General features: G+C 42.2%; 2 long non-coding RNA genes across 2 annotated transcripts; both read left to right on the top strand.

Annotated features, from left to right (window-relative positions):
* Positions 1 to 7,032: 7,032 nt before the first annotated feature.
* Positions 7,033 to 10,934, top strand: LOC105725902 (uncharacterized). The gene is made up of 3 exons (XR_001109388.1): positions 7,033 to 7,093; positions 9,822 to 9,896; positions 10,050 to 10,934. It is a non-coding gene; the product is annotated as an uncharacterized LOC105725902 (long non-coding RNA).
* Positions 10,935 to 19,785: 8,851 nt separating this feature from the next.
* LOC135273835 (uncharacterized) lies at positions 19,786 to 25,813 on the top strand. Its single transcript, XR_010341623.1, has 3 exons — positions 19,786 to 20,054; positions 22,625 to 23,146; positions 25,070 to 25,813. It is a non-coding gene; the product is annotated as an uncharacterized LOC135273835 (long non-coding RNA).
* Positions 25,814 to 26,218: the final 405 nt, after the last annotated feature.

The following is a 26,218-nucleotide window of genomic DNA, read 5'->3' as shown; positions in this document are numbered from 1 at the left end:
AAAATTTTAAGACATCATCTTGCTCTGTTGCTCAGAACAAGTGCAGTGGCACAGTCATGGCTCACTGCAGCCTCAGCCTTCTGGGCTCAAGTAATCCTCCCAGATTAGCCTCCCAAGTAGCTGGGACTATAGGCACATACCACCACACCTGGCTACTTTTTCACTTTTTATTTTTTTAGCGATGGGAGGGGATCTCACTATGTTGTCCAGGCTGGTCTTGAACTTCTGGACTCAAGAGATCCTCCCACCTCAATCTCTCAAAGTGCAGGGATTACAGGTGTGAGCCTCTGTGCCTGACCTCAGATTAGCCTACCTTTAAGTGTTTCTATAATGTTCCTCCTGTTTAGCCTGCTTCCAGGACTTCCAGGTGTCTCTGCCTCTTCCATCCTTTATGTTAGTGCTCAAAATATCTATAAATTTTCACTTCCTAGTTGGTTTCCTGTGATTGTTTCTAAACTTTGTGGCCAAGTTATTAGCCTCTCATTTCATTTAAAAAGTCAAAACATGCTTATCCGCCTCACCGCAAATATGCGAATTATACAAATGGTCCCCTGTGATTAGAACTTCTGTTGTGTCTCCCCTGCAGCCAATCAGGAAAGCATCAACCTTTGACAATCACCCATCCTGGAGGATCTGTTTCCTCTGTATCATTCATTCCCTGTTGCTTCCCTGAGCATAGCATCAGCTCATGTTAGACCAGATAACCTGGAGCCCATCAGCAGGCTGCAACACAGACCACTGTAAACAGAGGCTGGATGTTGGCTCAACTCCAAGGAGGGTCTGCAGCCTTTCCGTGGGTGCAAGCACTTGGGAGGAAAACTTGGTCATGGCAGCAGTCAAGATGGGATCCAGAAGTGAACATTGAAGCCTTCGGTTGTTGCTGCTGTGCTCCCCTTTACCCCCCCAGATGACTATGTTAATTTTCAAAAGTAAAATAAGGGGTTTCCTCCAAAAGTTTAACCCAAAATTTAAGTATCATCTTTAACTCATAAAAGCATTATTTAGTAACTGGAAGAGTAGGTACAAGGTGATTGTTATGTTACTAGATTCAGAACTCATGGGATTCCCTAACACATGTAACCAAAAATTTGAGAACTGCTGGTCTTCCTGCATGTTCCATGGTTGAAATAAAGGGATTTTTGTTTTCTTATTTAAGAAAGTGAGATAAGTGGTGACCGAGATGGAAATGAACAAGTGAAAGCTGAAAGGCAACAGTTATAAGAATCAAACAAAAAAAACAGATAATAGACAGACCTCAGTCATCAATGAAAAATGTACCTTGTATGTGTAACTGATAAATTCACTTTTTGTAGAGAAAGAGTGTGTTCTTTTTAGATGAATAAGGTAGTTCCAGGTTGTATGGCAGTATTTCCTGAGATGAGGAATAAACAGATGAAACAGACATTTCAGTGAGGTATGAAAATTAGGACATTTGAATCCCTGTACAGAGTTGCCAGGTGAAACATATAGAATATGACACCCAGTCATATTTCCATTTCAGATAAATAATGAATAATTTTTAAATCCAAGTATGTTCCAAGTGTTATATATTAAAGATTATTCATTATTTATATGAAATTCAAATTTAACTGAGCATCTTATATTTTTATTTGCTAAGTCTGATAACCCCACTAGTACAGAAAAAAATGGAAAACAAAAACTCTCATGGAGTTTGGCATGAGAATGGCATTTAGAACACAAGAGAAAGGTCAGTGAGAGGTCATCCAGTCAACACCACAAAGGGTTTTTTATAGAGGATGTTGAAAAAAAGACATGTGGTAAAGAGCCAGCTTCTTGGTTCTGTGAAAGGCTGGCTTTGTTTCTTAGCAGGATGGAGGCTGCCCTTGCTAACCCCAATTTACAGCCAGATTGGAAAGCTCTCTCAGAGTAGAACTGGTCTCCATGAGAACATGCTGGCTGCCAAATACCCAGAGGTTTTTCAAGTGCCAGGTGTGCAGAGCCCAGAGTAGGTGCTCAGTGGAAAAGGGCAGGTTGGGTGAGAGGCAATGGAGGAATTCTCTAAACTTTAGCATCTAAAGAATGAGCAACTATTTCATAAAATGAATTAGCAATCCAAAGTGTTCCTATCTGGACTCATTCGCCCATGTTCAATCTTTAAGTTTCAAAATGAACAGATTGGCCAGGCATAGTAGCTCATGCCTATAATCCCAGCACTTTGGGAGTCCAAGATGGGCAGATCATTTAAGGCCAGGAGTTTGAGACCAGCCTGGCCATCAGGGTGAAACCCCATCCCTACTAAAAATTATAAAAATTAGCCGGGTGTGGTGGCACACACATGTAATCCCAGCTACTTGGAAGACTGAAGCACAAGAATTGCTTGAACCCAGGAGACGGAGGTTGCAGTGAGCCAAGATCATGCCACTGCACTCCAGCCTACACGACAAAGCAGAGACTTGGTCTCAGAAAAAATAAAAATAAATTTTTTTAAAAAAATTTCTTTCTTTTTTATTTTTAACTTTTTTTTTTTTTTTAAAGACGAGGTTTCACCATGTTGGTCAGGCTGGTCTTGAACTCCCGACCTCAGGTGATCTGCTCACCTTGGCCTCCAAAGTGCTTGGATTACAGGCGTTAGCCACTATGCCCGACCAATAAAATAAAAATTTATCCTGTGTGGTGGTGAGCGCTTATAGTTCCAGTTTTCAGGAAGCCGAGTTGGGAGAGTTGCTTCAGCCAAGGAGGTAAAGGCTGCAGTGAACTGAGACTGCACCACTGTACTCCAGCCTGGGCAACAGAGCAAGACCCTCTCTCTAGAAAAAAAGAAAAAAAGGAACAGATCTTCAGCCAAAACCACTCAGCCTGTTAACAGCAGAACTAGAGACAAGAAGTTTCCAGGCAAGAAACCATCATGTTGTGCCATCCACCTTAGAGCACATTTCCATTCAAGAATTTGCCTTCCCACCTCATAGCTAAGACTTTCATCTTTATAGTACAGAATGAAACCACACTTTTCCAGAGGCATTGAGTAATAAAACAATTTACACAGTCTCTGTTTTCTCAATTCTTTGGTCCAGCTCAGTCGGTTTGCTTTAGAAAACCATTACACTGCAGAATCCTCCCAACTACCCTCCCATTTATTTGCAGATTTATGACTATCCAAATGAACTTGCTCCCTGCCAATTTAGATATGCTTTAGGTAGAGTTTTTCATCCCTTGTCCTACTAGGTTGATGAAAAAGTAATTGCAGTATTTTCCATTAAAAGTAATGGAAAGAACCGCAATTCCTTTTGCACCAAAATACTTCTCGTTTATCCTGTCCCCATTAAGTGATGGTACATAACCCATTATTTAAATCTAAGCTACACATTTAGTTGGGAGTTGTATACTTTGGGAGTTAGGATAAAGTTTAATTTCTGGTTATTTTAGTATGTGTCTGTGTCTTTGATGAAGTTTGGAAAGAATCCCAAAGACCTGTGGGCACTTGTCATGTTTTTAAAGCTACAGGAATCAACAAAGGAATCTGGATCTTGAGCACAGTCTCTCCTATGAAAGGGGAAAAATGCATAAACTCAGGCTGGGCTTCCTGTTTTCTCTCAGATGCCCAGTACAACAAGGTCGTCACTGAACTCAGGTCTACTGACCTTGAAGCACCAGACAGCACCTTTAAAATGCTATCCAAAGGTATGCCATTGTGATATTGTAAAATGTATATTTGGTCTTTCTACCCATTTCCTGACATACAACTCCAAAAATTCTTGGAATCTTCAGTGATATATGTCTTTCTGTGTGCCAGCGAGTTGACTGATGGTCAGCAGCCCCTAGATAGCTTCAGGGTGGGGGCTGGTCACCAGAAAGACCAAGGCAGGACTAGAGACTGGGGACTTTCAGCCCCAACTCCCACCTCCAGGGAGGGGAGAGGGGCTGAGGCTTACGTTGATCACCAATAGACAGTGGTTTTATCAGTCATGTCCACATAATAAAGCCTCTGTGAAAACTCAAAAGGACAGTGTTGTGAGAGCTTCCGGATAGCTAAAGTCAAGGGGGTTCCTGAAGGGTGGTGTTCCTGGGGAGGTCATGGAAGCTTCACACCTCTTCCCCCATACCTTGCCCTATGCATCTCTTTATCAGTACCTTTGTAATGTTCTTCATCATAAACAGGTAAATGTGTCTCTCTGAGCCGCTCTAGCAAATTGACTGAACCCAGGGAGAGGGTTGTGAGAACTCCAGTTTGTAGCCAGTAGGTCAGAAACATTGGCAAAATAACCTGGAGCTTGTGATTGGCATCAGAAGTTAGGGGTGGGGGCAATCTTGGGAACCAACCCCTCAGTCTGTGGGATCTGACATTAACTCCAGGTAGATGGGTTGGAATCAAACTGGACCAGAGGATACTCAGCTGGTGTCCCCTCCAGGACTGAGTGATTGCTTGCTTGTTGGTGGGGAGACATTGCCACAAATGTGGTCACAGAAGTCTTCTGTGTTGATTCTTGTGGTATGAGAGCAGAGGACAAACAGTTTGAGTTTTTCCACACTTGGTCATCATCTGTGACAAATTCCCTCATCACAATCACAATTCCCTCTCCCTCACGGATGCCTTTTGCTGGAGCTCCAGAAGAAGCTATCATGTTTTAGAACCCAACCAATCTCTTGTTGCTTTTTTTTTTTTTTTTTTGAGACGGAGTTTCGCTCTTGTTACCCAGGCTGGAGTGCAATGGCGCGATCTCGGCTCACCGCAACCTCTGCCTCCTGGGTTCAGGCAATTCTCCTGCCTCAGCCTCCTGAGTAGCTGGGACTACAGGCACGTGCCACCATGCCCAGCTAATTTTTGCATTTTTAGTAGAGACGGGATTTCACCTTGTTGACCAGGATGGTCTCGATATCTTGACCTCGTGATCCACCCAATCCACCCGCCTCGGCCTCCCAAAGTGCTGGAATTATAGGCGTGAGACCTTTTGTTCTTTAGACGTGTGATGAGAAGAGGTGCCTGCTTTGATTCGAGGAAACAAAATAGCAATTCTGAGTACCTGCCCCATACCAGAGACTAAGCTAGACAGCTGAGAAGTATGAAGATGGAATTGCCTCTCTCTTTTCAAAGGGCCATGAGACCTATAGTTAAAAAATTATAACATGAGACAAAACCCAAGACATGCCCTTAAAAAGTACAGAATGTTGGCTAGGTGCAATGGCTCTCACCTGTAATCCCAGCACTTTGGGAGACTGAGGTGGGTGGATTGCTTGAGGACAGGAGAACAAGACAAGCTTGGCCAACATGGTGAAACCCCGTCTTTACTAAAAATACAAAAAAAATTGGCCAGGGGTGGTGGAATATGCCTGTAATGCCAGCTACTTGGGAGGCTGTGGCAGGAGAATCACTTGAACCTAGGAGGCAGAGGTTGCAATGAGCCAAGATCGTGCCACTGCACTCAAGCCTGGGCAACAGAGGTGGACTTGATTTCAAAAAAAAGTACAGAATGTTAGAGGAGTAAAGAAGGAGTAATTGGGAAATAGTATTATAGCTTTAAAAAGATTCCCATTTTGACAAAGGTAAAGGTCCAGGCAAGTGAGATATGGTGCAAAGGGGGAAGCAGGTTCTATCAACAGTCTGTGGTCAGGTGGTGCAGGACCTGAAATATCCTGGTCTGACTTTCAAGGTGCTCCTCAGCAGACAGTGAATCATCTTAGCATCTCCCTCTTGCCCAGGCCCTATGGTGTAACTATCTTCGAACACCCTAGACACTTTGTCCAACCACCCACCAGAGAGGAAACCTCCAGATCTGTATGAACAGAGAGCTGCTGTAAACTGGCATTCAGCTTTTGCTAGACAGCTCCTGGGGACCAAAAGTCATCTTCCAGACCTAGAGAAGGAAGAGTTATTTTCCAGGAGGACTACCCTTTAAAAACCATGACACAGGCATGTTACAGTCATGCCTTCTACGTGACCCCGAAGGAAATCTGTGAAAAACAAAGCAAAAGTGGAAAGATAAGAACTACCTGAACATGAATGACCTCTTGTACCCTGGTCTGTGGCCAGAGCCTGGCCCAGAGGAGTTGTATTCCTCTTCCAGTGAATTAGGCCAGCTGTCCACAAACTTTAGGATGTCACCCCTTAGATAGGATGTGTGTTTCACATCCTCAATCTCTGCATGTCCTCCTTAAAACTGATTGTCAGGAAAGTTCCTAGGGTACCTCAGTGGGCTGCTCCCTTGCCCCCTTTTTTTTTTTTTTTTTTTTTTTTGAGACGGAGTCTTGCTCTTGTTGCCCAGGCTGGAGTGCAATGGCACGATCTCGGCTTACTACAACCTCTGTCTCCGGGGTTCAAACGATTCTCCTGCCTCAGCCTCCCAAGTAGCTGTGATTACAGGCATGGGCCACCATGCTCAGCTAATTTTTTATATTTTTAGTAGTGATGGGTTTTCACTATGTTGGTCAGGCTGGTCTCAAACTCGTAACCTCAGGCGATCCACCCACCTCAGCCTCCCAAAGTGTTGGGATTACAGGCGTGAGCCATGGCACCCGGCCTCCCCTGCCTGTTAACTTGTACCTTTCACAATCTCCCTTCTCTCTGTTTACAAACGAAGACATACACCTTTTACCATCCTGAAACTTATTATAATACACTATCCTGGTGTATAAGAATTTGCACCAAACAATTGAACAATAACAAAATTCAGAGCAAAGACAGGAGAGTCCCATGAAAGTAAAGCTCCTTTTGCTTTCTCGGAAGGCACTGCTAAAGGGGTAATGCCTAGGTCGCCTGCACCAGCTCTGTCTAGTCACCTGCCTCAGTGTTAGAACTCAGTAGTGCAATAATGTCCTCCAAAGTACAGTTCTGTTGAATTTAAGTTGGTCGATGATATGGTTTGGCATGTCTCCACCCAAATCTCATCTTGAACTGTAGCTCCCATAATTCCCATGTATTGTGGGAGGGTGCCAGTGAGAGATAATTGAATCATGGGGGCTGGTTCCCACATAGTATTCTCATGGTGATGAATAAGTCTCACAAGATATGATAGTTTTATAGCAGATTTCTCCTTTCATTTGGCTCTCATTCTCTCTTCCCTGCCGCTGTGTAAGACATCCCATTTCTCTTCCTTCACCTACTGCCATGATTATGAGACCTCCCCAGCTAGGTAGAACTGTGAGTCCATTAAATCTCGTAATCTGTACTAGTTATTCAGTCTCTGTTATGTCTTTATCAGCAGCGTGGTTAGTGCAGTCAAGTAAACTGCTTTTCTGTCAGAAAGTAATTCAAAGTTGGTTGATTGGTTTGACAATGAGGGCTGACTTTGCCCACCAGGTGATACAGACGATGCTTTTCATAAACTAAACTGGATACACTCAAATCTGCAACTATTTAAAGCACAGAAAATTTGTGGGAAAGAACATCCTTTGCAACTATGAACCTAATGAGGCAAATTTAGATGTCAGCTAAAAAACATGCAAGGAGGTATATGATTATTCACAATTATTTTCGTGAGAAAAAGTCTGAAGACCACTGAATCTTCCACTTCTCTTCAAATTAACCAATGTTGGCAAGTTTGCTTAACTGCCCAGAGTTGCGATTCTAGTTTTGCTCTGCAGAGGGCAGTATTGGCAAAATGTTATTGGACTGCAAAAAAAAGTTTTTTGTTTTTTTTAAACAAGCTCTTTTTAGGCTAATTTATCACTCCTTTGTTGTAGAAAATTCCTTAAATTCCTAATTTTTAATTTTTGTGGGTATGTAGTAGGTGTATATATTTTGGGGTACATAAGATATTTGGGTACAGGCATGCAATGCATAATAATCATATCATGGAAAATAGGGTGTCCATCCCCTCAAGCATTTATCCTTTGTGTTACAAACCTCCCAACTATACTCTTTTATTTATTTTTAAATGTACAATTAAATTATTATTGACTATAGTCACCCTGTTGTGCTATCAAATAGAAGATCTAAGCTTCAGCATTTGTGGCCTCAGGAGAGAGTTGCTGTTTGACCAGAACAGAAATACAAAAGGCCTCTGTGTCAAGCACATGTTTCCAGGGAAAAAACAGCATTTTTTTCCTTTAAAAAAAAAATCTTTCTTTCCGGAGTCTAACACAGTGTCCAGTATCAACAAGTGAGTGCCCAACAAGTGGATGATGGATGAAAAGTAGTGCAATCTTCAACTCCTGGGAAGTTTAGGGTTAAACACACAAGACATGGCTCACCAGCATTCCTGAAACCCTAAAGCCTGCCTTGCTCCAAGTTCAACAGTCCTTAGAAAGAGCAGCCACCACCTGGAGTTAAAAGGACTTTGGCACTGGCTGACACAAAATAGCCTGACTCCAGCTACACCTGGTTACGGTGCTCTTTGGCTCCTGGAAATCTTCTGATATCATTTCACTAAGAAAGTCACATGATTTTCTTATAGTTAGCAAATTATTGCCAGCCCTTAAATGAATGACCTAAGTTTTACACTTAAAGCACAGGTTAAGTACGGAGACAAATTACCCATAATTCCCGTTGAACTCAGCTGTATCAGGAATTGAAACTTTCTCTCAAAAATAAGAAAGGGAAGGGAGATCAGATTGAAAGATAAAGCATGAAATAATGAGTTTTGACTCTGAGGCTCTCAATTCCTCTTTTCCAACCTTGTGTCTCCTCCCTGTGGAGTTCAGCTCCCACCCCCTACTAAATGTCTGCACGTTCTTTCTGGCTGCAGAGATTGTCTTCTGGCAAGTTTTAACTTGTGGGTGGTAACTGCTTCCACCAGGGCATTTGAGTATTTGTTTAATTTGAACTATAATAAAGGGTTATGCTTCCTGTAAAGGGATCCCAGCATCAGGAACAAGTGTGGTGGGCAGCATTTCCAGAGAATGGGCTCTCTGGCTGCTGCTGAGGCTAGAGGCAGGCGGGGAAGTACAGCGGCCTCCACCCAGTATCCTCCCATGGAGATACAAAGGTCTCACTGCTGATAAGATAGGATGGGACTGAGTCAAGGTCTGTTGAACTAGAAGCCTGTGTTCTTAACCCACCGACTCTGCTAGTCTCACTCCCTGGACTGGCTCAGACTGGCCTTGGACTGGCTCAATAAACGTTTGTTGAGTTAAAAACAAAAAAACAAACAAACAAAATCCCAGTTGAGAAAGAAAAGAGACGTTATCTGAAGAATGTGAGCCATTTTGAATTATTAGGCCAGAGAGGTACTGAAATGTGATAGCAATTATGTCTCACTACCCCCTGGAGCTAAGCAATCACCTCTTGAAGCCACTTGCTATGTGGGCTCAAGACTGACTGACACCAAGTAGCCATACATTAACCTAACAATGCCATATGCTAGACACCATAACTCTTACCCTATAGTTCAACAAGGTAGAGCCAATCATGAATCAATATTACTTTTTTAAGCCAGTGAGAATTCCTGTCAAACAACTTTGTATGAGTCTATTCCTTGTTCCCTTTTACCTTTAGAAACCTGCTTGTGGTCAGGTGTCAGGGCTCATACCCCTAATCCCAGTGCTTTGGGAGGCTGAGGCAGGAGGATCACTTGAGACTGGAAGTTTGAGACCAGCATGGGAAATACAGGGAGACCTTGTCTCTATGAAAAAATTAAAAATTAGCCAGGCATGGTGGCATGCACCTGTAATCCCAGCTACTTAGGAGGCCGAGTTGGGAAGATTGCTTGAGGCCAGCAGGCGAAAGCTGCAGTGAGCCATGATCATGCCACTGCACTCCAGCCTGGGTGATGGAGTGAGACCCTGTCTCAAAAACAAACCAATAAAAGAAGACCCTGCTTGTAACAAACTTATAAGGAAGCACTTCATGAGACAACTTGGAAGTATTTCCCAGGCAGCTGTCCTCACTGTGGCTCAAGATAACTCTAAAATTGTACTTTGTGCCTCAGCTTCTTCCTTTAGGTCAACCCCCATGAAGAGCTTTGAAAAGAATAAAAGATATTCCATCTTCTTGGAACAGTCTTGTAAGTAAAAATCACCAGTAAATACGATATTCATGGTCATAGCTAATATACTGTTTCCGTTTGTGTCTTAGAAGGACGAAGGGAAGGAAGAAAGAAATGTGAGAGGAGAGGACATGATATCTTTGGCCTGTGTCCACCACTCTTTTCCAAAAGGCAAATGGAGAACCTGCTCTCTAGGAGAAAAGTCAAATCAGTCCCACGGTTCTCTTCTCCCCCAAGAACAATTGGTTCCTTCCTTCAGAGGAAGATGTGTTATCCCCATCAGTTGTGGTGAGCGCCTGGATTCCAAAAGGGTTAAGAATTTGGAGATGTGACCGCCCTCATTCTGAAGAGCCTTGGCCCAGCAGGTGCATGAAGTAATTAATTGCTCCACAAACCCTGAGAATTTATCACTGGCCAGAGTAACGCTGAGGAGCCGTCCTCTTTTCTGCTTGAGTGTCTTCACTCTGGGCATTCTGGAAGGCTGGTTTCCTGGCCAGATGTTTCTCATCCACACCTGTGGATCTCAGGAAACCAAGGGTGACATCCGAAGGCATGGCCTTGATTTCCTTTCCACCAATGCCTGTGAGATGTGGAAATTGAACGAACATCCACATCAGGACCATGCACTCAAATAAACATGTTGGGGCAGGGAAACTCCATCACATCATAGTGAGGTAAAGATGCTGCAGCACCCCCCACCAAATCATTCCATGATAGAGGCATCATTTTACTCTGTCTCCTCCCTGCACTCAGTGAACTCTGTGAAGGGAGGGTTCAGCGTAGCAAGGAGCTTGCTCTGCCCCAGAGGAGAGGGCCGAATGTTCAAGGACACATGAAGGCGGTTCTCTGCCTACCTTTTAAAACCCTTTCCTCCTGGGGAACTAGTTTACTCTGTACTCTTAAACAGACTATATCCATTTATTCACTCCTTCTGTAAATATTTGAGAAAAACCTACTATATGCCAAGCACTTTTCCAGGCAGAGGAAATGCAGTAAGCCTTTCTTCCCATAGCTTCCAGCCTGGTGGGGAATAAAGGAATTAAATAAGCAATTACAGTAAAGGGTGCTCAGTGTCATAACAGCAAGGATATAAGTGCCACAGGTGCACCTAACATTATTCAGCCTGTTTCTTCCAGCTGTGGGATTTGATTTCATCCTACTTGTAAGCTAATTAGTTATCCTGTTACTGTATTATGGATGTTCAGATGACATGAGACTCCTGGGTCAGAGACAAGGGGCTTTATTACTTACAGCCACCAAGCAACATAAGCATTATGTTTGAGCTGTTTTCCTTGCTTCCAAGTCCCAGAGGGCAACATAGGGCTCAGATGAATACTGTCATGCAGTGGGTTGTATTATAAGAGAAGAACCTAGGCTTGGGGAATCCACCTCTTTCATAGCAGGTGGTAAGGAAACCTGCTCTTTGTTGTGGGGAGATATCATCTCGTCCCTCAAGGTTATTTGCAACAAACGACCTGAGAAAGGGCCCAAGTGTTCAATTCCATCTTCTCTAAAAAAATAAAAAAGAAAAGAAAGGGAAGTGAAAAGCAGTAAAGCCCTTGCATTCTTGGTAAAACCAGCAAGAACATTCGGGGCCTGAGTACAAGGATGCTCAGAGCCTCTCATAATAGTTCCTCTCCCTGAATTCAAATTTTGAATCCCTCTTCAAGTTCCCTCTGCTTGAAGCCTTCTCAGACCCACAGCTCTCTCTTTCATCCCAAATTATTTTTCCCTTTACCTTCCATTTTGACATTTAATCAAGTGCTTCTTTTTATTGTCATTTTTTGTAGTCCCACAATGTCATCCACAAATACTGGCTCAAAACAACTTCTGAAGGAATAAAAGAAAGCCCTTCTGTAGCTACCTGTAGGTGACCAGTGGTCAGTGAAGAGGCAGAAACTCTTCATTCATGATATTCACTCTGAAATTACCGTGGGTAAAGGGCTTCATTTCTTTCTTGTTAGATTCCTGGCCTGTAAATTGAAGATAATATTTGCCTACCTTGCCTTTGGAATTAATTAGTGGTTATGTTGAGTCTACAGATGAAAGACTTTTTGTAAGTACTGGGCACCATCATCATCATCATTATCACCATCATCATCATCTTCATCATCATTGCTATCATTGCCTTGGGTCCTGAAGATAAAAGTGATGGAATTCCCACACGAAGCTTCCAAGAGACTTGATCATTCTAACCTTTTCAACCTCCTCCTCTGTGCTTTTTGGAAGAACTAACTCACTTCCCCCTTTTTTGAGACCTCACTGTCAGGAGCTGAGAGCTAGCCATAATTTCTGAGGGACTCGTTTCGTATACCCTAACTTGACTCTGTATTTCTTTTGGCAGTCAAGCCTAGACCTTTTAATCATACTTCAAATCCAGAATATAAAAGAGATGTATTAGAAGCAGAGGTAAGGAGAAGCTTTTAAGAAAACTTTACAACAAAAAATCTCAGCCAGGCTCATGCCTGTAATCTCAGCTCTCTGGGAGGCTGAGGTAGATGGATCACGAGATCAGGAGATCGAGACCATTCTGGCTAACACAGTGAAACCCCGTCTCTACTAAAAAAAAAAAAAAAAAAAAAAAAAAAAAAAGCCAGATGTGGTGGCACACACCTGTAGTCCCAGCAACTCAGGAGGCTGAGGCAGGAGAATTGCTTGAACCCGGGAGGTGGAGGTTGCAGTGAGCCAAGATTGTGCCACTGCACTCCAGCCTGGGCAACAGAGCGAGACTCTGACTTAAAAAAAAAACTCAGAATTTCTAAAAACACAAATTATTTTTTTCCAGAATTTATCACTCAATAAATGTACCTTTTCTACTTGCTAAATGGCATTCTAAAGAGGAATATTATTACCTTACAACTTAAAACTCTGGACTGGACACCATATCCTTGGGAGCTTGTCAGTCTCTGAATTCAATAGAAGTTAAAATTCTGACTGTGAAAACTAAAGTCTTTTCCTGGGGAGATTGTCAGGGATATGGGTGACATCATGCTTTTAAAGGTTGGGAGCTGGGACCAGAGGTGGTGTGGGTTTTGAATTGATAGAACAGAGCCAAGCAGGTGGAGTCAGGTTATCCCAAAAGAACCTGAGGTTGCCCTGGTACATAGATTTAGTGCTCTGGGCCCAGTACTGAGGACAGTAAAATGCAATAGTTATTTTCTAACTATCCCTAGTCCCTTGGACTAGTATAATTGGAGTCTTGATTCTTCCAGAAAATCATTAAAATGGAATGGTTTGCTAAGCCAGCATAAGCCTTTCGACTTATCATTGATGCAGGTACCTCTTCTTTCTAAATTAGCATTGAAATGTGAGAGCTGGTGAGGGCTGGAAGACCTAGAATAACTCAGCTGCTCCTGAGATGGCAGCCCCCGCTTGTCTTCGAGTGAGTGATGATAAGTTGCATAAGGAGACTGAAGTTTTAATTTTGAGTTTTTGGTAACTCACATGCTTAGGCAGGCAGTAATGAAAACAGAAAACACATTTACAGTTCTTCCTGTGTGCTAGGCATTGCTCTATTCCTTTTGTATAAAATAAGTCATTTAATCTTCAAACAAGGAAGCAGGTTTTTTTTTTTGTTTTTTTTTTTTGAGATGAAATTTCACTCTACCACCCAGGCTGGTGTGCAGTGGTGCGATCTTGGCTCACTGCAACCTCCACCTCCCAAGTTCAAGCCATTCTCCTGCCTCAGTCTCCCGAGTAACTGGGACTGCAGGTGCACCACCATGCCCGGTTAATTTTTGTATTTTTAGTAGAAACAGGGTTTCACTAAGCTGGCCAGGCTGATCTTGAACTCCTGACCTCATGATCCACCCTCCTTGGCCTCCCAAAATCCTGGGATTACAGGAGTGAGCCACCGTGCCTGTCAGGAAGCAGTTTCTATTATTACCTGGATGTTAGAGATGAGGAAGCTGAAGTATGAAAGGTTTACATGTCTTATCCATGGTCTCATGGCCAGTCAGTGGCAGAGCTGGAATTTGAACCCAGGCTGCTAATGCTTGGAACCACTAAACTCGTCCTGAGTTTGTGAACCCCCTTTTCTGTGCCATTTAGTAATTCTCTGTCAAGAAGTCAGTCCCTATTTCTGGGCTGAATTTAAGTCAACTATTTTTTCCACAGCTTGGAATTTTCATTTCTTAAAAACACCTTCAAATATGACCAACCACAAAGTAGGAAGTAGGGTTGAGGCCATCCGATGACCACAAGGTGTAGACAGAAACACAATCTGACACTGGGAGGTTACAGGATGGTGCTGACGGCATATGTCTGGTCCACCCATGGTTAAGACAGTATTTTTTTGGTTTGGGGTTTGTTTTGTGTTGTTGTGGTTGTTGTTATAATTGATCTGACTCAAAACAGATAATTTAAAAAGATTTCTGTTGCTGATAAGAAAATCTTTCAGAAAGTAGAACCAAAAGACAAAAAGGTCTTTTCATCAAATGATGCTGAAAAAACTCAATATCCAAGTGTAAAACACTGAACCAAGGCACAGACTTTATACTTTTCAAAAAATTAACTCAAGATGGATCGTGGACCTAAACACAAAATTCAAAACTATAAAACTAGAAGATAACATAGGAGAATATCCAGGTGACCTTAAGATTGACATAACCTTTTAAAGGAATAATCCAAATTGATAAATTGGACTTCACTAAAATTAAAAACGTTTACTATAAGAAAGATGCTGTTAAGAGAATGAAAGCACAAGGACCAGGTTGGGAGAAAATGTTTGTAAAAGCTTATCTGATAAAGGACTTGTATCCAAAACATACAAAGAACGCTTAAAACTCTTAAAACTCAACAGTGAGAAAACAATCCAGTTTAAAAATAGACAAAAGGTCTGAACCGACACTTCACCAAAGAAGATATGCAGATGACAAATAAGTATGTGAAAAGACACTCTACATCATATGTCATTAATGGAATATTAATTAGCAATAAAAAGAAATGAGCTACCAAGTCATAAAAACACATGATGAATAAGTCAAGCACAGGGGATGTTTATATATATATACTTTTAGGATATATATATATAAACTTTCAGTATATATATGTGTGTGTGTATATATATATACACATATATATAAACTTTCAGTATATGTATGTGTGTGTATATATATCCATATTATACACATATACACATATATACACATATACACATATATACACATATATACACATATACACATATATATACATATATATGTGTATATATGTATATATACACACATATACATATATATACATATACATATACGTATACGTACACACATATACATATATACATATATACATACATGTGTGTATATATACATATACACATATATATACACAAACACACACATATATATATACTGAAAGTTTATATATATATCCTACACACACACACCACCACCCCCACACACACACACATATATATACTGAAAGTTTTTATATATATATATATATATATATATATACTTTCAATTCTGGGATACATGTGCAGAATGTGCAGGTTTGTTACATAGGTATACATGTGCCATGGTGGTTTGCTGCACCCATCAACATTAGGTATTTCTCCTAATGCTATCCCTCCCCAATCCCCCCACCCCACAACAGGCCCCAGTGTGTGATGTTCCCCTCCGTATCCATGTGTTCTCATTGTTCAACTCCCACTTATGAGTGAAAACATGTGATGTTTGGTTTTCTGTTCCTGTGTTAGTTTGCTGAGAATGATGGTTTCCAGCTTCATCCATGTTTCTGCAAAGGACCTGAACTCATCCCTTTTTTATAGCTGCATAGTATTCCATGGTGTATATGTGCCACATTTTCTTTATCCAGTCTATCATTGATGGGCATTCGGGTCTGTTCATATCCTGCACCCACTTTTTGATAGGGTTGTTTTTTTTTTCTTGCAAATTTGTTTAAGTTCTTTGCAGATTCTGGATATTAGCCCTTTGTCAGATGGATAGATTGCAAAATTTCCTCCCATTCTGTAGGTTGCCTGTTCACTCTGATGATAGCTTCTTTTGCTGTGACAGAAGCTCTTTAGATCCCATTTGTCAATTTTGACTTTTGTTGCCATTGCTTTTGGTTCCCAACACCATTTATTAAATAGGGAATCCTTTCCCCATTACTTGTTTTTGTCAGGTTTGTCAAAGATCAGATGATTGTGGATGTGTGGTGTTATTTCTAAGGCCTCTACTCTGTTCAGTGACATGTTCCAGGTGTCCAGCGTTGTTCTTGGCATAAAGTAGGGCTCCACAAAATACTTGTTGAATACTATATATTCCAGAAAGAAAATACAGAGGAGGAGTTTGCCAAGGAAATCGTAGAAGCACATGTTCTGAAACTGAAGGATCAGTCACCAGATCCAAATGGCCTACTGAGTACCCAGGAAACTGAAAGAGACAAGGCCCAGCAAGACATGTCACTGAAACTTCGGGACACCATCAGTAACGAAAAGCACCCGAGGTTTACAGAGAGGATTGAGAAAGAATGGCACTGGATTTCGCAACAAGTCCAAAGCTAGAAGATAATGGAAAAATGTCATTAAAACTGTAAGGAAAATTTTTTCCAACCTATAATTCTATGCCTTACTAAACTATGAATGAAATGTGAGGGTAAAATAAAATCATGCAAAGGCTTTACAATTTCCCTTCACCACCTCTTTCTTAGGAAGTTCCTGAGGGATGTGCTCCACCAAAGTAAGGGATTAAACCATGAAAGAGGAAGACATGGGTTCCAGAAACAGGAGCTCCATCATCAAGGATGGTCAAAGGGAATTCACAGGGCAGAGAGCAAGGGAAGTCTAGAACCACAGCTGGGCAGCAGACCCAGCGAGTAATCAGTCCAGATTGGAGCAGGACAGCAGAGGGGTCACTGTAAATAAACTTTTTTAAAAGTGCAAATATGTGTACATGTTTATAATAATGTAAACATCTTTTTTTTTTTGAGACAAGGTCTTGCTCTGTTACCCAGGCTAGAGTGGCATGATCATGGCTCACTGTAACCTTGAACTTCCAGACTCAAGGAATCTTCCCTCCTTTGCCTCCTGAGTATCTGAGACCACAGAGGTACATGCCACCAAACCCAGCTAAGTTTTTATTTTTCATAGAGATGTAGTCTCCCTATGTGGTTCAGGCTGGTCTCAAACTCCTGGGCTCAAGTAATCCTCCCACACTGGCCTCCCAAAGTACTGGTATTACAGGCGTGAGCCACCATGCCCATCCCAACATCTAATATTGATTTAACTTTAATTTGAGAAATGCCCATATTGGGATGTAGAGAATAGAAGCAGGAAGGGTAGAAGAAAACTAAAGCCTCTTAGTCCACAGTAAAAAGTCAAAAGATAAAAATGTTTATGATTGAAAAACTAATAAATTCCAGTGTAGCATATTCAGTTATTGTGCAGAGATAAATAACTGGGGAGAAAATCAGCAGTTTCCTGTAGGGGAAAGACCTGTCGATGAGGCGGAGGAGCAGGAGGCTGCTGTTTCTCCTTATGCATGTTAGAGTGCTACTTGACTTTGAAGCTATGGCATGCATTATGTTGTAAAAATACAAATGCAATTTAACAACAAAAGAAGAAGGAGGAAGAGGAAGAGATATGATGGCAACTCAAGCACGGTCCTTCCGGCTGACCATTAGCCATGTTGGATGGAGAGGGAGCGTGCATGTTCTCAATCCCTCAACCTCTCCCAGAGAGATGCAGGGCCCATGCTGTGTCCAGGTAGCTTAGTAGGGTCATGCTGGGCATCAGCAACACCATTTTTGGTCTCCATCTCTGTGCTTCATCCCTGGCAATCATTGGTAAGCTTGGGAAATGCTTTCAAAAACACATTAGCACTTACGACAGATCCTAAGGCCTAAACTATTTGGGGGACCCTCTCTGAGAAAAATAATGCAAAAGAAGATATTCAAAAGTAGTTATGAAAGTGAATGTTTATTTAGAATGAAAAAATAGATTGAAATAAATTATAATTTTTAAAAAGCTGCTAAGTACCAGAAACCTACAAAGCCCCTCAGATGACAAAATGTTTTATTAATTTACTACCTGACGCATCTCTATAATATTTTCTTCTATATTGTTTTGGCTGCACAATCTTTGATCACTTCTCCATATGACAATTTTGTCATATTTTCCATAGAAATAAATAGAAAAAATAACTCCTACTCTTTCCTCTAGCAGAGTTGATTGAAATCTATGTTCTCCAATCAGTTGTGCAGAAAAGCTCTCTGATTTTGCAACTGATTATTGGTAAAGTCATGTACATTTTTAAGATTACTGTACTACATTTTAAGCACCTCTATCGAGCTTTTGCTTTTTTCATTCATAAACTGCTATAGACACTTTGCTTTTGTAGTACTGCTTCAGATTTGCCTACAAACTCAGAGATAGATGTTGCGGCATGTGATTCTCATCAGTCCAGGAAAGAAAAACACATATAGTATGTTAAAATCATCTATGCTGCATTTTCCAGTATATTCCTGACAGGAAAGAACTTGTATTTTGACTAATCTTCGACAACTGAATTTTCTACTTACTGATAATTGCAATAATGTTCCATAGACTATCTTCCAGCTCCAAACATGTCAAACTTTGTTTATCCTCCACTCTCCTTTTACTTAAGGACATTGTCATGTCATGACATGGCCTCTGTCTCCTGTACCTTCCTGTCACAGCTCCCACTGAGTCAGCACATTGGGCAATAGGAGTATTCTCAGCAACAGCTTAACTCTACCTGGAACAGGCTGCAACACACACAGACACATCCCACTAAACCCAAACTAAATGAATCTCCCGTGTAACTTCCCAGAAATGCATGGACACACAATGCCGTTTACAAATGAGGAAGATGATGGAGGGAAATCAGAAATGGGTGGACAAGAACAGGGTCTTAACTGATGGTGGTTCAAATATCTCCTACAGATTTTACAGAAATCATACAACCTTAAAAACCTAGTTGTAGGGCCTTAGAAGGGCTGAGGAAAGTGTGCGGGCCCTGCCACGTAAGCTTCATTCCCTCTAGTTGGTGCTCAGGCAGGAAACAGACCAATGTGCCAGTCCCTCCACCACAATGGAAAACCATTGTACACCTCTGCCCTGAGGATCCCAGGAGCTTGAGGACAGTGAAGGGACAGGGCTGGTTCCTGGCTCCCCAGAGCTGACCTTAGTTATGTGTCTTGAGCAGGGTGAGTAGGGGGCAAGGAAGGAGTATTCATATCAGCATCACCCTGGGAGTTCTTTCCCTGCTTGCTGGCAACAGATGAGGTGTGAGTATGTATGTGTGTGTCATGGGAGAGGGCAAGAAAGAAAGGAAAATCCATCTAACTTTTCTGGCCCCCAACAGCTACTAGTAGGCACCAAAGATGGTCTCTTCTGACATTGAATCTTAGTTTCCCATCACCAAGATAATCAACTCATTTATGTATGACCATATTTTCTAAGCACAGCCGTCTCTCCTTTATGTGCATGTATGTATGCATCCTGTGAATTGTAACCACAACAGATGGCCCCAAAGAGCACTTTAGATCTGCCTCTCCCATCATCAGTTGTATGTTCAAAAGAAATAAAAATTAATATTACTGGTAGACCAAGTAAAATATAGATCAACTGGTGGACCAGTTTAAGGCAGAAAGGTAATGTAACATAACATATCCCAGAGTCAAACAGAAATTATTCTTGAAAATCCCCTGTTCGCTTTGGGCTCTTAGTGGAAGGAACATTTTTAGAGGCCTGCTTTGTGCCATTCATATTGTCTCCTTTAATCCTCACAATACTCCTGGGAGGAAGTATTTTTATTCGGATTTTGCAGATGATGACACAAGACCATAGTGGAGAAGAATAGCAGGAAGTGTCAGGCCTGAACGAGACGACACAGCAAACAAGGGTCGTATAACTCTCAAGCTTGTTTTTTCTCTACTCGAGATTGATAACTGAAAACCCCAGCGCCTCAAGCTCCCGCTATGGCCAGTCTTCCTTGCCTAAGTGCTCGTCATGCAGAACTGTTTCACTGGGCACCTGGGCCCTAACTGGAAGCAAAGAGAGACTTTTCTTCAGAACCCAGCAAAACACCTTTCTTGGACTTCATAGGCTCCTCCATGTTTATTGACTAAGCCAGGCATCTAATCAACATACTTTGTTATTTTCCAGAAGATTTACCACTACCTGTAGAGGTGAACCCCTAAGCTGGAACTGTCAGTAGAAAACTTATTTTAGAAGTACCTTTAGGCCGGGCGCAGTGGCTCACACCTGTAATCCCAGCACTTTGGGAGGCTGAGGCGGGCGGATCACGAGGTCAAGAGATCGAGACCATCCTGGCCAACGTGGTGAAACCCCGTCTCTAAAAAAATAAATAAATAAAAAAAGAAGTATCTTAACGCTCCATTTTGCAAACTGTATATTAAAGAGCATGGAAGGTCAATTGTGCCGTGTGTGGGGTACACTAAATCTCAGAATTCACCCCTATATAATTCATCCATATAACCAAAAACCACTTGTACCCTAAAAACTACTGAAATATATATATAATATAATACACACACTTTTTTTTTTTTAACCCAGGGTCTCACTGTATCACCCAGGCTGGAGTGAAGTGCCATAATCACAGCTCACTGCAGCCTCAACCTCCCAGGTTCAAGTGACCTTCCAACCTCAGCCTCCTGAGTGGCTGGGACTACAGGCACATGCCACCACACCTGGCTAATTTTTGTATTTTTTTTTTTTTTGTAGAGACAGGGTTCTGACCAAGTTGCTCAGGCTGGCCTCCAATTCCTGGGCTTAAGCGATCCTCCTTCCTCGGCCTCCCAAAGTGCTGGGAGTACAGGAAAAAAAATATATATATATATATTATAAATATATATATAATAAATATATATATATATATATTTTTTTTTTAAAGAAATATAGGCCAGACGTGGTGGCTCATGCCTGTAATCTCAGTATTTTGGGAGGACAAGGTGAGTAGACCACCTGAGGTCAGGAGTTCAGCCTGGCCAACAGGGTGAAACCCCATCTCTACTAAAAATATAAAAATTAGCTGGGCATGGTGGTGGGTGCCTTTAATCCCAGCTACTTGGGAGGCTGAGACAGGAGAATTACTTGAACCCAGGAGGCAGACATTGCAGTGAACCAAGATCATGCCACTGCACTCCAGCCTGGGTGACAGAGCGAGACTCCACCTCAAAAAAAAAAAGGAGAGAGAGAGAGAGAAGTATAAAAAAGAAAAAAAAAACTGCTCCAAATTCTGTCATCCCGAGACAAATACTGTTAACATTTTGATGAATATCCTTCTGGATATTTCTCTATGTGTCTACATTATTGTCTATCTAAAAAATTAAGAATGAATGTTGCATTTTCTCCAGCATCTTTGGAGTCCTTTAAAATGCTCAAAAGACCTATTGAGCATTTTCCATATTGACCTAATGAAATAATGAAAAAAGAGTATTTGTCTACATATTTATCAATCTACATATTCCCTATAAAAACTGCTGTTGGATTTAAAAGAATAGTGTCAAGTATGATGAGTTTTTAAAAGCGTTCTCATTTTTGAGCCATTTTAAATAAATATTTATTTTCATTGTTTTCACTCTGTACTCCTAGGAACCAGTCAGCCAAACATTTGCTTCCTCTCTGAGGTCACATATCTGAAAGGAAAGCTGATATTTCTTGCTTGCATGACTGGGAGTTGTTTCAAAAGGAAACCAGAACATTCCTAGCCTGCAGGCAGCTGCGGTAGCCACAGACAACTGGAAATTATTCAACCACAGTGAAGCAGGTTAGGGAGGCTCTTCCAGCATGCCCCTCACACACAGAGGGGTGCATGGATTCTTTTCAAATGAAGACTCAGGGTCCATGAGCCTAGTTATAGAGCAGCAACCCTCCTGGGGCTTTTGCTGCCTATTGAGTGGGCAGTGTTGGGCCTGAGGAGGGGAAGGGGCCTGGGGTACTAGCCTTTTGATTCTGCCAAAACTTTAGAGACATTTCTTGAAGAATAAGCACACTATCTCTTTCTCTCTCTCGGAAAAAAAAAAGACACATAAAACACATGGCAGGAAATGAAGACTGTTGGGTTTTCTCCCACAACCTCGTATACATATTTTAGGCTCTGTGGCAGACAAAATGTCCTTCACCTGTCTGTGCTATTCATCGTTCCTGACCCAGGCCTGCAAGCTTCAAGCTTTAGATAACCTTTTCTTTTTTTTTTCTGAATTAGGGTCTCACTATGTTGCTTAGGCTGGGTGCAGTGGCATGATCATAGCTCACTGCAGCCTCCATCTCCACAGGCTCAAACGATCCTCCCGCCTCAGTCTCTAGAGTGGTTGGGATTATAAGCATGCATCTGCATGCCCAGCTAATTTTAAAAATTCTTAATAGAGATAAGGTCTCACTATGTTGCCCAAGCTGGTCTTATACTCCTGAGTTCAAGTGATCCTGCTGCCTCGGCCTCCCAAAGCGTTGGAATTACATAGGAGTGTTTTTGATAACTTTTTTTTTCTTTTTTCTTTTTTTTTTTTTTAAGACGGGGTTTCACCATGTTGGTCAGGCTGGTCTTGAACTCCCAACCTCAGGTGATCCGCCCACCTTGGCCTCCAAAGTGCTTGGATTACAGGCGTGAGCCACCATGCCCGGCCTTTGATGACTTTTTAAATGACAAAAATAATCATCACTTTTGAGTGACAGCTTTCTCTTGGGTAGCACAAAGAGTTATATCCTTCTGGTCAGGCCTGGCCTTTTTCCATGAATCCCTAAATTTCATTCCCCACAGGACTGTTGTGTAGTGTCGGTGCCTGTGTCTCTCCCTCTCCGAGCATCTTCTCTCCCTCCCGGTGCCCTGTCATCCTCATACCACTAGAAGCCCAAGCCTCTTCTGATGACCCCAAAGCAGAGCACAGGAGCTGCTCCTACAGCCTTGCTGCTCCAGACCCAGAGGCCTGGACCTCACTTATGAGCTGTTTAAAAAACACAGGGTCCTGGAGCCCAGCCCAGACAAACCTGCTAAGTTGGAACCTGCATTCTGATGAGACTTTAGGTTTGTGAAGCACTGGTCTACACCATTTTCCTGGGACATCGTTTGAGCTTTGTCTCTTCCAACTTGCCTGTGACCTGGGACAGGTCAGGACACTTCTCTGGGCCTCATTTTCTTATTTGCGGGAGGAGGAAGTAAAGCCCCTCCAGGGGATAGTGTGATAAAGAGAGGCGGCTGTGGACTCAGGCCACCTGCTGCACCACAGGGTCAAGTGATCCAACCTCTCTGCGCCTCAGTCGCCTCATCTGCAAAACAGCAATAGTAAGTACCCAGCTGTTAGGGCTGCCAAGAATGTGGAATGAGAACATCTGAATTCCTATGGCTGCTATAAAAAAAATTACCATACATGTGGTAGCTGAAAAACAACACAAATTTTTTGATCTTACACTTCTGGAGGTCAGAAGTCTGAACTGGGTTTCACTGGGCTAAGATCAAGGTATCAGCAGGGCCAGGAGGCTCTAGGGGAGAATCTATTTCCTTGCTTTTCTAGCTCCTAGAGGCTGCCTGCATTGCTTTGGCCTGTGGCCCTATTCCATCTCAAAAACAGCAGTGACCAAGTCCTCAAATCGCATCACATTGCATCCCATCACTCCAACCTGTGCTCCTGTCCTCACAGCTCCTTCTCTGACTCACTTGCCAGCCACTGCCACTTGCAAGGAAGCTGTGATGACATTGGGCCCACCTGGATAATCTAGGACACTCTCCCCATCTGATGGTCAGCTATTAGCAACCTTAGTTTCTTCATTGCCATGTAGCAGAGTATATTTATAGGCTACAGGGATTGGGGTATAGATGTCTCTAGGGGGGCATTATTCTACCCACCACACAAAAAAGGACTGCTTCTGTCCCTGGAAAGTAGCACATGATAAATGTTAGCTGTTTTCTTGAGTTCTGTGATTCTGAAGACAGCCTGCCCCACCATTCAGGAGCAGAGCACAGGGCTAGTTGTGTTTTTGCGATGAAGTGACCAAGACATTGTCACTAGAAGCCTTCTCTTGTTCTGTCTTGTCTTAGGCTTTCTAACTTTGGCTGCTGTGACTGGACACACACGGGTAAGCAAGCTAGTGACTCTGGCAAGCTAGTCACAGTGACCCACCCACCATTCCATGTCTAAAGATTGAGAAACCTTTATGTATTAACTATTGATGGTTGCTAAGTTATAGCCTCACTATGCAGTTATGGAATCCACTGCATCCATTTATCTGAATTCTCTCCTACAGACCACACACTCTCTATCTTGTGCATTCATTCCTGCATATATGCACTCATTTACACAGGAAACATTGAATGCTTATCATGTGCTAAGCGCTGGAGAGATAACAAGGATAAGCAGTGCTATGGGCCTCGCTCCCTGCTGAGATGTTTTGGGAGCTACCATCAGGATTCAGAGGAAAGCTGAATGGCCCGGAGTCCCCCAGACCTTGCTTCAACAGAACAGCATCAAATTTTTCTATTTTATATATGGGGGTTCTTGTAAGATTTTGTTTGCAAACAGTGTCTTCTTCCTAGTGCCTGGCACACCGTAGGCACTCACGAATGCAAATAAGTGTCTGGGGATCCCTGGCTCAGGACATCAACTGCTGATGCTCTGGGATCCCCACTTCAGGCTTCTTTGTCCCTAAGCCTAGAAACTCCTTTCCCCCCAGGCTCTCCCTCCTCCTTGACCTTTATTGGCCTTGATTTCTGGTTTATTGATGTATTTATTGCTATTTCTGAGCCACATCTTTTGCTCTACTTCTGCTATTTCTGGAGCACATTCAGTCGTTCCTACCATCTTTCTCTCTCCTGTTAGCTAAATCCCAGCTCATCATCATAATTGCATTCTGCAATGCGCTATGACGTCTCCTGCCTTCCCCAACTTCAAGATCTCCCTTCCCAACCCCAGCCACCTTTCCCTGGGGGAGAGGAGTCATGCTACCTTCCCCATCCCAGCCCGCCCCCTCTTCTCTTATTACCACAGGGCAGTGCAAATATCTTAACACTCTCACACAGCTCTTTTTACCCTAAGGCATTTGAAATTACTTAAATTAAGCTGCCTCATTATTTACTTTCAACAGCTTCTAATAATACCTTTTATTTATAGTTCTTTAGAGTTCACAAAGCTCTTTGACATTATCACATTTAATTTGAGCCTCAAACGCCCTCATGAAGTAAGGAAGACAGTGACTTATTTTTGCTTTGGAGGGAAGAAACAGGCTCAAAGAGAACCAATGCTTTGCCCACAGCCACCGGCACTAAAGCAGAAAAACTGGCCCCAAACCCAGATTTTCTCAAGTCCAGCACTTTCTGCACTGGGCCTCAATTTCAGAGATGAGGAAGCTTCAGGACCTGTTTCAGTTTTGTTTTACGAATGGATTTGGCAAAGGAAAAAGGCAGTACTGTTAATCCTGGCTGCAGCTGCTGGAAAATGTGCTACAGCCTCCTCAGTGCAAGCTGTGTATTGAATTTAGAACCCCAAACAAAGCTTAGTAGAAAGAAGGAAGACAAAAAAAGTTTCCCTTTACAGTCCATTTTGGTTCCCCATTTGACTTCAAAGAAAGGAAAGAGAAGGAGGAAATCACATTTTTGTTATTGTTACAGTCACATTAATTATGCGATGCTTTGTTGGGAAACACCGTTTTCTTTTTGTGAAACAGTGCAGCTCTTCGGAACCAGTGAAAATACAAAGTTCAGCAAATTTGACATGGCACACCATTAACTTGCACGATGATAGAAGGATAATTAAGCTGTTGTATCTTAATTAGCTGGTAGTAGAAATATGAGTCTCCCAGTCTCAAGACTTAAACAGTAAGCAGTGGACTGTACAAGATCAGGAGGCAGTCACCCCACTCTGCTCTGTTCCCTCTCCTCTGCCCTCCTTGGAGAAACCTGTATAGATTGGGTTGTCCTCAGAACTTAGACATATGTGAAATACATAGGATTTTGGAACATGTTTTTTGTTTTGTTTTGTTTTTTAAGGTACTAAAACAAGTAATAGATTATAACTTTTGAGTCAGGCAAAATGAATGGAAACTGTTGAAAGCTCCTTAGGAAAAGGGATCACGGTAAAAGCTAATCAGGCCTCACATCAGCTTTCCCTTACTGAGTCACCTGAGGAGCAAAATAAGAAATAAATGAGTACAAACTTGAATAGGAGACAAGAAGCCTTCCTGACTAGGGATCACTGATTTGAGTTAAAGAATGTAGAATGCCTTTCTATGAAAGGAAAAACCCTGTGGTTTTGAATTGGGAACAGGGGATTCAGTGTGATTCAGTCACAATTTAAATAAACATATATTCTAACTATCTCTACTAAAGGGGCCAAGAAGCAATAATACCTCAGTAGCAATGATC

This window comes from Aotus nancymaae, unplaced genomic scaffold, assembly GCF_030222135.1.
Source record: "Aotus nancymaae isolate 86718 unplaced genomic scaffold, 86718_ANA_hifiasm-v0.15.2.pri h1tg000009l, whole genome shotgun sequence".
Taxonomy (NCBI): domain Eukaryota; kingdom Metazoa; phylum Chordata; class Mammalia; order Primates; family Aotidae; genus Aotus; species Aotus nancymaae.
Note: the sequence above shows the minus strand (reverse complement) of the source record. Positions and strands in the feature narration are given on the sequence as shown.